This window comes from Pinus tabuliformis, chromosome 2_2 (assembly GCF_031772625.1).
Source record: "Pinus tabuliformis cultivar Carrire ecotype Pingquan chromosome 2_2, CPIR1, whole genome shotgun sequence".
Classification (NCBI taxonomy): Eukaryota; Viridiplantae; Streptophyta; class Pinopsida; order Pinales; family Pinaceae; genus Pinus; species Pinus tabuliformis.
The window spans coordinates 333,711,340-333,723,169 of NC_142300.1; the positions used below are offsets into that span (position 1 = coordinate 333,711,340).

The window sequence follows — 11,830 nt, forward strand, 5'->3', positions numbered from 1 at the left end:
CATATTTTTCTAAAGATTCCATAAGGAGTTTCATATTACAGTTTATATCTACAACCTTCACTTCAATCCTTGTGAATATCGCTTTTACTTGATCTTGTGGATTATTAAAATTAGCTTTGTCAGCGATGGATGAGGTTTTCTGAATTTTTTCTTACCAATATGATCCCCTGCAACTCCCCACAATATACCCATTGAAACTTTCTTTGATACCAATATGATCCGTAAATTGTTGTGGATATTCCACTAGATAGTTCATGACAACAACTCCAATAAAAATATACTGAAATCCAAAAGCTAAATTATGAGGGTTAATTTTCCTTAGATTTTCTGGATATATCAAATTGTTATTTTTTGGTTATGGATACAATATATAAACTGTAAAAAATAGATAATAAATAAAACAATCACTCGCAAACATAATAACACAAAGATATTACTTAAGAAGAAACCATTTTGGGAGGAAACTTATTTACAAGGCGTGGTTCCTCTGCTTTCTCTTTCTCTGAATGGAATTAGTGCAAATACAAGAAGTGAGACTTATGGCCATGAGCTGCTATTGAAGACAAACCATCTCTTTATCTACTCTTAGTTACTCTACTAAAGTATGAAACGAAATTCACTATAATATAATCAAACTCATTTTCCTCCTAGTGGCTCAGTTTTAACATAGCCCTATAGCCAACTAGGGGTTATGTTTGACCAATTTAACCCTAAATATGAGTTGCAATTCAAACCTTCTAGATTTTTTTTCATATTTCCCACATGGATAACCCCCTTTCCATGAGTAATTGGGGCTAAGGTGGAATCCTCTCAAATTATGCTTGTCAATCACAATAGGTCAAATTCTAAGAGGCATAACTTTTGCATTTAAATGCCCATTGACATGATTCTTGTCGTTCGAAAGGTTTTTGAGTGTAAAAAAATGCTAGGGGGTCTAAAGCTTAAGAAAAGAATATTAAGACCCAACAAATATTGTTTAAGGCCTCAAACTAGCCCCAGAAGGTTCCTGACCCCAATTCTTCAAATTGGGTTCCATCACTAAAACTACACTTATAAGATGTTTTCTCTAATTTTTCCACCCTGAAAGCATTGAGATTGACGAAAAACAATATAATGATCCAATTTGGATCATTATCAATAGTTTATTGCTTAAATTTATATAAATAATTGAAATTTGAAAATGAAAGAACAAACAACTGAACACACCATCCACACATATGTTGGGAAAAATAAAAATATGAAATTGGAGAAAACTCACTAGAAGGTGATGCTTGTGCTTTGCTCTCTTTTCTATTGTTATGGAATGTGAATACAAAGAATGTAACACTCACTATGGAGTTGCCTTTGACACTTTGGCCTAAATGGTTATTACAAAATCTACTTACTCATATGCTATACTCCCAAATCCTACTCTTAGGTGCTTGCTCAAGTATGGAACAAGTACAATGCTAAAAGAATGGACCCTCTCTCCTCATAGTGTCCTTGTATTTAATAGAGTCTGATAAGAATTTAAGGTAAGGGTTTTTATGTGCATCAACCCTCAATTAATGTTATGGTTTTAGACCTTCTAAATTCTTCTTAAAAGTGCACATGTGACTATTAGTGTATATGAATAATAGGGGTTGGCATGAGAATCCACTTGATCATAGTGGTCAACAAGGTAGATCAATTTATGGGAGGCATAACTTCCACATACAAACTCCAATTGAGGTGATTTTCACACTGTTGGAAAATGATCAATGGATATAATAGTGTAAGGGGTTGAGAGTCGTGCTCACAAAATTTTGACCATAAAAATTGATGTTTGATACTTCAAAATGGCACTGGATGGTTCCAAACCCCAGATATCTAAACTAGCACCTACCACTAAAATGGATCCTATAAGCCAATGCCTCAGATTTCATTCTGTGATGAAGATAAGTCATCCAATTTTTGATTTTTTTTGTTTGAGAACCTTTGATGTCATTATTTTTTTGTATTATGAACCATTGAACACCAAACTCTATATCTTCTACCAGATAAAAAGAAATAAAATTAAATAAATAAAAATAGAAATAAAATTAAATAAATAAAAATAAAAATAAATAAATAAATAAAAATAAAATTCTATACAAAAAGAGTTTAAATATTATCCATTATATTAGGGATTCATAAAACCTCTTAATGTAGGGATTCTAATACCTCAAACAAATCACCTTTCTTTTTTTAATTTTATAAAAAATTGACCAATATATTTTCTTTTTAACCCTACACAAAATTATATAAAATAACTATTAATAAATATAAAAGGAAATATAACTACCACCTGCCTTTCATGGATATCACTGTTTAATTTTCTGTTGATTATGATTAAAATCATATGTATATATTTATCGTTTGATAGACTTTTCAGTTTTTATATATAGTCAATTACAGTATATTACAGTGATTGTTACCTCCCTGCGTGGAACAAAGGTAACAATTTTTTGAACGCTTATCTCAGTTTTTGATGATGACAAACAAGTCTCTGTTATGTTTTGGGATATGCTTACATGCATCTACAAAATGTAATTTCTTTTTACTAATGAAATTACAATTTTTCCTAAGGGAAAAAAGATATATATATATATATATATATAAAACAAAATAATAAAATGATCTTTAATTTATAAATAAAGTTTTTAATATTATTTTTAATTAATTAAAAATAATTAATTTTATTTTTATGATAAATAGAATATTTTAATTATCAAAATTAAATAACAAAACTATCACAATAAAATCACATTAAATATTTTAGTTATCAAAATTATATTCAAAATTGTGGCTTTACAAAATCTATCACAATAAAATCATATATATAGTAATAATAAATTTATTTTTAATATTTTATGTTAATTTATTTTCGTATTCAAGTAATTTATTACAATTATTTGAATAGAGGAAGGGGTTTTCAAACACTATCAAAACACCAAATGCCAATGCCAATTTTTGATGGTGTATCGAAATATATTTTATTGTCCTAATCATGATACTAAAAAAACATTTTACAGTTGTGCGTAGATCTCTGATTGGCCCCATGTCACGATGAGCGGGTTCAATCCTTCAAGTCCGAGAGGGTCAGACCTCGATAGTCAAAGCTTACGACTATGGCCTGCCGTCGGAAAAAAAGAAAAAACAAAAAATACATTGCGAAAAGTTAGGGGTTTTGACCTAATGGCCGCTTAAAGCGAAAAACTCCTTTGGGAGATTGATTCATGCTGAAATGTCGACGGACCTTGTTTGTGACCATGCATCAACTTTTAAATTGAAGGGTCTTTTTCTCAACCTGCATGTTTTCAGAGAACTCCAAATTTGCTGCGGGATTCAATACGCTGTCCCGAAGGGCTGGTACGCTTTTAAATCTTTAACAACACCCACGTATCATGTTCATGTCATTCTCACAACCCCATAAATTGATACAACCTTAGATGCATGTTGCTCTCATTTTTTTGCATTTACGAAATGAAGTTTTAACATGTACTAGATTAGATATAGTCTATTGGACCATTAGCTTCCATGTTTTTTGTCTTTTGCAATTCAATCTTTTTATTATGCAAATTAATGATGAGTCGATCCAACTTTCTAACAATCCTCTCACTGAAAAGACAATGCCAAGGAACCGATGTTAACATACTGTTGTAACTGTCTCTGGTGTCTCTGAAAGCATCACATTCCAAGATGAAATGCTTTTCTGATTCCACTACCTCAAAAATGCAAAAAGTACACACCCGTTCTTCCCAAGCTTCTTTAGGTCTTTTCCACCGACCTGTTTCGCACCGTAGTTGATGCTAGTTAGTTCTTAATTAAGCAATAAAAATCTTTGCTCTCCATGGAATGCTAGCTCCAATGTACTCTTTTTGTTGGAGATCACAAGTGGGGTTGAATTCTTGAACATAGCACTTCTTCTTTCTACCCAACTCTTTTCCCCATATATGCTTACAAAACTTCTCCATAACAAAACTCTTTAAATCCTCGCTATTTGTGGGGCATGCATTGAGGTAAATATTCTAGTTTTGTATCCATTTGTTGTTTTGTCTCATCCATGATTTCTTTCTTTCACTCATTCCTTCATTGAAGATAACTTTAGGTCATCTACCTTCTCCCATTTGCTCAATTCTTTGTATATACCTTATGAGACACACCATAGCAATTGCTTCGATGGAATTTTCTCCTGTTTCACTTAGCATTATCTCATAAGAAACCGAACTTTTTATTTTAAACTTGCTCATGATCAAGCATTTTTGGATTTTCTCAACTTGCTTCCATTTTGAGACAAGGATGCTGCTAGCCCATAATTCACACCCATATAATATCACTGGACAAACTAGGAGCCCAAAAAGCACTTTAATTGTTTTCCAATCCCATAACTCTGCCTCTCTACATCTGTTTTGAAGAGCATATAATGCTTTCCACCCTCCTAAAATTATCTTCTTTCTACAGTGCTCCTAATTAAGATTGTTGTTGAAATCAATCCCGAGGTACTTGTATTCATTTACTTCTTCAAGAATGTTGCCTTCAAAGAAGAATGTATGTATTTTGGTTCTTGTTGGTATTGACTTGCATCCCCACTGCTTTACAAAAATGCTCGAAGGCATATAGGTGCATCTGCAATCCATGGGCCGATTTAGCAATCAATACAAGGTCATCAACATATAAAAGTAGCTTTATCACAAACTCTTCCAACTGAACACCATCCCCACCTTGCAGATTTTACCACTCTTCCAATTTATCAATATATAAACCAAAAAGAGTAAGGGATAAAGGGCAACCTTGCTTGAATTTGATGTCACTTCTAAATATTTCTGAAATGCCCGTGGAAGTTCTAATTTTGACTTTCACCTATTCATAAAGTCTATGGACAACAACTCTATAATGCAAAGGAATTTCAAGTTCTTCTATTCTACTCCACAACTTATCTCTAGGGACTGTGTCAAATCCCTTTTTGAAGTCAACAAAGCAACAAAATACTTGTTCTTTTCCCTCCCAAACCTTTTCAATAATGTGTCTCAACGTGATACCATGATCCATTATAGAATGTTTCGGCCTAAAACCTGCTTGCTTGCCCTTTTGCCCTCTTTTCTTGGACTTCCGCCCACTTAGTGATTCTATTTTCTACCATGCCGCTGAAGAGCTTTGCAAACAAATGATTGATCATAATGGTTCTATAATTGGAAGGATTATTAATATCTCCACTTTTAAAAAGAAGTATTGCTTCCAATCTCTTGGGAATCCTTGCCAAATGACGTTAAATATTTCCATGATGTAATTTTAATAATATTTTAAATATATATTAATATTTTTAATAAATTTATTGTAATTTTTAGTTATATTTATAGATATGGTTTATTTTGAAATAAGGTTTTTAGAATTTTTATCTTTTAAGAAAATAATAATATATAAATGTTTTAGATTTAATAATATAAAAACATATTTTTTTTTATTATATACATAAAATTTAATGGATGAAGTTAAGAATTTCCTAACTACTTTTCTATTTCAAAACTTATATATAAATGTTTTAATGATTGTTTACATGTATCAAACATTTATTGCGTTAGTAGTTATGATTAATAAATTATATCCCCATATAATTTTTATTATGCTACTTAATGAGTTTTAAATCTTATAATGAACAAATTAAATATTACTTTTCCACTTTTCCATGGTTGATAATTATTTGACACATAAATGAGATTAATACCATTTATTAATTATTATGATAGACTAATAAACATTAATAATATCCATTAATAATTATTATAATAGATTAATAAGAAATCAAGTGATGATAATTATAATCCAATGATGAACAATCAAATTAGAGCAATAAAATAAAATGAAATTCCAATTTTTTTGCTTCAATATTTACCATTATTTAAAATAAATAGACTTAATAAAAATACCGCAAAAACATAGGTCAAATTTGATTATGAGAGACAACACCAAACCGGATAAAGGTTTGATTATGCCCATTAAACACCCTAACCTTTATCCAAAGAAATAGGGAGAAAATAAAATATGCATGTGTCGATTTCAATTTCAAAAAGTTATGAATCCATTTCCATCCCATCGCACCCATAATTCTATTCGATTATTGAATTATGACATTCATGGTGCCCATTTAAATTTAATTTGAGATACAGTGCACCAGTGGCGTAGCAATAAAGTGGGATAAGGTGCCAATAATTCAAGAATTTCCACCCTTCTCATATTGTTGGCACATTCCGAATTTATCTTCATTCGTGAGTGTACGAATACTTCAATGCTATATACACAGTTTTATTACCAAGCTTGCCATCTTCGATATTTATATTTAGAGATATGATATTTTTAGCATTTAATAAGAAAAATGGGGGCGAGTCCCTTTAAGAAGTTTATATTAGCCTTAAGTACAATATTTTACATTTATACAGATCTCGGATTAATCACATAGTTACATAGATATAGATGCTCGATGTCAACACATATGCTGCCGTGCAGCGCGACAAACAATGGGAATCGATTACAAGTGGGGAGCGGGAAAGTCCTCCACCCTGACCATGTGAGTTGTGCACTCATGCACATTTTTAGCATTTAATATAAGTGGGAAAAATTCTTATTTGTCTTCTAAGAATTGAAGTCACTGAATTTAAAAATGAAACAATGTAAAGAGTTTGGTGAAATCATGAAATAACACAAATAATATTTAATGAAGTTTGGATAAATAAAGGTGTAAGAAAGAATGATGTTTAGAAAAATAAAGGAACACGAAATAAGAATGTTTGAATAAATAAAGAGTATGGAGAATTTTAAAATAGAGGCTCATTCTACAACACAATATGAGAGGGTGTTATGTTTCTCACTCGAGTTGATATGTGCCCCTTTAAAATAAAAATAAATTATGCACCAAATAGAAAAATAATGTTGCCTAAAATAATAATAAAATGAATATGCTATAATGTAAATGGAAGTAAAAGAAATTATGAGTAAAATTTACACTTTATACTTTTCAAAGATATTTCAACAAAAGGCTTAAATAAACTATTTGAAGATCTATATTAACTAATTTATGTCAATATCAATTTCATATATATCTATATATATTAAAAAAAACAATAATGATAGTAAAGTTAGTCATAGGATTATCAAATTTTGTTTTATACATTGTATTTGTTGTAAAAGAAGTTTTCTTAGATCCTCTCACTATATATATATATATATGAAAATTAGTGTTAGGATTATCAAATTTTGTTTTACACATTGTATTGCTTGTAAAACTTTTTTTTTCTTAAATATATTTTAATTATTAGTTTTTTTATTTTTAATCAATTTTCACGCACATGGTTCATCACATTTATCATTATAGCACATGAATCTATGATTTGGCTATTTCAAAATAGTCATATTGAAATTTAAACTATATTTTTTTATAAAAAGTTTAGGATGATGAAATTTTGAACACATTGATAAGATATTTTAGGGGTTATCTTGTAAAAAATGCATATATTTAAATTCACAATATTTTGAGATATACCCTCTAAAAGTTAGGGTTTGTGATGATCTTGAAATCAACTTCAAATGAGTAGTCTTGGCAATTTTGTTATACTTTTCTTCTTTTAACATTTCAAATTGTGAAATTGTGAAGTTATTAAAGAAAACTATTAAAGTCCATCCAACAAATTTTTCATATTTTGGTTCATTTACTTTCAAATATATGATTTGGTACAAGATAATGCTAACCGGTTATGACACGTGAGTTGTGATGGAAATATGGAAAAACATAAATATTATTGCTAGAAATAATTATTAGATGTATTTACCTAACTATTTAGCACATGGTGTAAAAGGATGAAATGTAGGAAATCAAGTTGTCTTCAAGAATATATAACTTTAATTCATGGAAAATTTGTGTAACTTAAAAAAAATGTTTTTTTTCTAAGATTTATATGTTAATATCTTTGCATTAGGCCTCCGGTTTGGTATGCAAATAATGGCATTTTTTGAAAAAAATTGTATGATTGTATATAACAAGTGGATCTTGTGCATCATTAATTTTCCATAAATTTTAATATATATATATATATATATATATCCACACAAAGGTCTCTATAAATGTGTTTAGTGTTATTAACAATGAATGTGTAGAGCATATACAAAATCATGGTTGAAAACACTAATACACTAAGGGCACTTTTAAGACATTTTTTGAAGACAAAATAAATCTTTTGTCTTAAAAAGTCATTTTTTATTTTAGTTATTTTACATTAAAATTTAATATCAATTGAATTGTATTAAATATAAAATTTAAGACAAAAAGAGTTTGAGACAAAAATATCTTAAGACAAATTTATATTTAAGACAAAAACAATTTGAGAAAAAAATTTATATTTAAGACAAAAATATTTTAAGACAAAACTTTATACTTAAGACAATGGCAATTAAGATGAAACTCGTTTAAGAGAGTTAACAATTAAGACAAAACCAAATCAATTTAAGGCAATATTATCTAACACCTCCAAAATTGACTCTGACAGTGTGCCTTAAGTCCGTCAGCTTGTGGACTACTACTGTCTCATGCCTATACCGAGGTTGTTATTTCACTTACCATTCACGTTATCTTATATAAAGACAATGAATTGTTGGGCTCTTAGTTTTGTGGGGGTCGCTGACTCTTAAGAACATGACAACCTTTCCTAGCAAGATTTCCTTGACATCAATTCCTCTTTTGTCCCTTTGATCTCTCATGATATGATTAGAGACAATTTGCCTATCATTGCATTCGGGAAGTTTGCACAAACATTCCATGAGTGGACAGGGGATAATTATATTTTTAATTTTTGAAAATAGATATTCAAACTACATGAAATTTAATCATATCAATTTCTTTCCTTTATATTATATTTTTCCCTTTCTATTAATCATTTTTAATTAATTATATTAGAATATGTTTTTTTTTCTAATTAATTATAAAATTAAAATATAACATTTTGAAAAGTTAGAATATCTTTAACTAATTTTTAAGTATCTAATTTAATGTATATTTATTTGAAAATGATTAAAAATTACATAAAAGTAATAAATTAAAGATAATTTGATTTCAAAATAATTACAATATACATACCTCATTCTAAAAATATAAGTACATCAAAGGTGTTCCTCTACGGACTTTGGCTAGGCAAATTTGGTCAATTAGAGAATTTAAGTTTTGTCCGACTCTGTCAAATCAATATTTTCCACATGGTAGGATCTCGCAATTCCCGAATTTCATCTTTGAGTTCAGTCTGCTCTTTCATTGGTTGTCTCGAGTTTGAGTCTCAGGATGTGTTTTCAGTCTCAGTCCAACCTGTAGTTGCAATGCAGCACTAGTGTGAGCCCAAGGGTGAGGAGTATTGAAACTGATCCCTTGACTGAAGGTTTAGTTCCATCGTTTCCCCGCTCAAGATTAAGCATGGTGTGGAATGGTATTAGGATTTCCATAAGTACATGTGCAATGTGTTTGCAGAGGATTCATCGTCTTGTTCATGGTTGCAATTGTGCTCTTGCCCACGGGTGGCATAGGAGCAACTTATTCCAGTGGGATTTTCCAGGTTGTGGGATCAAATCACATAGCCCACATATGTTATTTTGGTTGTAATAATCTTAGAATCAATCAGGGAAATAAGAGGGTATTCTCATTCGTTTCTTCCTTTTTTTCCCAATAGGTCCATGATATTTGTACAAAGGACAATGACTGTGGCGTGGGTCTTCAATGCATATTGTGTAGTTCAGTGGGCGACTTGAGTTACAGATGCAACAAGACTAATACTACAAATCCAACTTTAAAGGCATCATTCTCAACTTTGAAATATTTTGATTGATTTTCGTTTAACTTCTCTGCAAATCAGTGACATTTTCTTTTATTTTTGTTTAGGTGGGCGACCTACCTTTCAATAAATACTCATGGTTGACAACCCACAATTATTATGCAATTGTCAAAAAAGAATCGTAGACAGGTGTCCAAAGATTCACTTACAATAACCAAGAAGTTAGTGTTATGGATCATCTAAATTTATGTATAGTATGTAAAATATTTCAGGGAAATTAGGGTATTTGAATCGTTGGGAATTTAGCTGAGACTTCAAGAAATTAGGGCATTTAATTTGGGGAAATTTTTGCAGAATGGTGTAGTAGGGAAAATGTTGGACATGTATGATTACAAGAATGATGTTTGGCTCTATCATTCCTTCGAAGGAAATTCCTACAGTTTCACAACTTTTGTAGGTTAAAATCCCAAGTCCCTTGATTAACTATTGCAATTTTTTTTATTGTTTAAATTAAATACGTTCAAACATAATTTTCCACATTCGAAGTGTTATTTAGGCTGTTAGGGTGTTATTTGTCATTGTAAATTAATGCCCCATACCTCCAAGTCCACATTATTTAGGATATTTGAATTTACCCAATGCTCAATAATATTTATGGTAACCGGTGAAACTAAAGGCTTGGATGTAAAGTTAAACTAGTCTGACTTATATTGAGGTCTATTTCATTTAAAAGATTTGAACCTAGCTAAGTCAAGCATTAAATACATTGATAGATTACAATTGATTATAGATTTTGTCAACCCTGTTTAAATTTAACCAAACCAATATTTAAGTATTTTGTTTATTTAGAATATGGTTCTATTATAGATTCCAGTTGTGAATACATTGAAGGAGATTCAAACATTTCTAGCAGCCAATCCCTTTGAAATCATCACCATATTCATCAAGGACTATGTGAAAGATACCAAAGGTTTGACCAAAGCTGATTTCATGAAGTATCGGTACCCAGTGTTTGCCATGCAAAAATATGGCAGTGATTGGCTCACTGTGAGTGACATGGTCGTGAAAAAATATCGCCTTATAGTATTCACCTCAATAGCTTCCAAAGAGGCCTCAAAGGGAATTTCTTACCAGTGGAACTATGTGGTGGAAAATCAATGTAAGTTTTACAAAACCTGTCCCAAGCCTTTAATGATGTATAGGGAGGGATTGATGAGCAACTATTTTGGTAGATGGGGATGTTGTTTTTGTAGTAGGATCCAATACTAATCGTGTTTAATCGAAGAATCTAAGCTTAAAAGCCTAGTCACTGGTTCTCGAGAATTCCTTCCTAGATCAACCCATTGTATCCAAAGCCTCCGTAGAAAATTTTGATGCACTCTTAAACATTCTAAGCATGTGTCACCAGGCTGCAGGAAACCGATGGCCTAATTTCTTAACAGTGGATTCCTTTCAAGTGCAATTTATCACTTCATTTTTTCAATTTACATAGACCAATATTTAACCTTGGTGGGTTTTATGACATATACATAGAGGTTAAATTTTATTGATCCATGTTAAACTAGGATTGTTACGTTCACATCTATTTTTGATCATTGTCTTATTTTTCTTTTCACCAAAATTCTCCTATAGTGAAAGTCGGTTTGGTTTTTTGAATTTACACAAACCCCAATCTTCAACCTTAGTGGGTTTTATGACATTCACAGAGAAGTTAAATTTTATTGATCCATGTTAAACTCAGATTGTTGCATTCACATCAGTTTTTGATCATTGTGCTATTTTTCTTTTCACTCCATGCAATATTCACCGCAGAATGTTCTCACACATTCCATTTATGTGTATTGCTTCAAATGTAAAGCAAGACAACTTGATTTGCCGCATTTAAGGAGAAAAACGGGAGGAAGTATTCCTCTTTCATTTACTACAGAGCTCTAGACAAGGTATTCCTCTGGCATTTACTATAGAGCTTTAGACAAGGTATTCCTCTTAGAGTTCTGGTCCGAGTATTCCTCTTGCATTTACTACAG

General features: G+C 30.7%; 1 pseudogene; it reads left to right on the forward strand.

Moving 5' to 3' along the window:
• The first annotated feature begins 6,512 nt into the window (after positions 1 to 6,512).
• Positions 6,513 to 11,234, forward strand: LOC149192642 (PI-PLC X domain-containing protein At5g67130-like; annotated as a pseudogene).
• Positions 11,235 to 11,830: the final 596 nt, after the last annotated feature.